The 405-nt window shown below is 45.4% G+C and overlaps 1 pseudogene; it reads left to right on the forward strand.

Moving 5' to 3' along the window:
* The first annotated feature begins 63 nt into the window (after positions 1-63).
* The window catches only part of LOC119582391, an 8,767-nt pseudogene continuing 8,425 nt past the window's right edge, over positions 64-405 (forward strand).

Genomic DNA, 405 nt, shown 5'->3' on the forward strand with positions numbered 1-405 from the left:
CCTAATTGTAGTCAGACATCGTCTTTATGATAAGAAGCAGATATTAAATAACTTGTGGTGATCATGACTTCCAGCCCGCTGGGGGTCAAGCGGAGTGGTTGGTGTAGCTGGATAGACATCTGCGCAGGGAACACACGCACAGTACGACTCCGTATACTTTCATATTCCTATAACGATACTTTTGATTATTAAGTGTTAAAATCAGAGTGGGGGAACATGGCCAGTGAGACAACACGCGTGCTTCATCCCTTCGAAATCGACAACTACGTAGACAAGTTAGAATGCATTAAAATTGAGGAAATCCTTTCGCCCAGGTGAGTCTTCCTGGCGTCACTGTCGCCATGGTAACGAGTCTTGTTGTGGTGGGAGCAAAACGCTCTCTGGTGCGTTTGCTCTTTTACTTGA

Source organism: Penaeus monodon, chromosome 15 (assembly GCF_015228065.2).
Source record: "Penaeus monodon isolate SGIC_2016 chromosome 15, NSTDA_Pmon_1, whole genome shotgun sequence".
NCBI lineage: Eukaryota > Metazoa > Arthropoda > Malacostraca > Decapoda > Penaeidae > Penaeus > Penaeus monodon.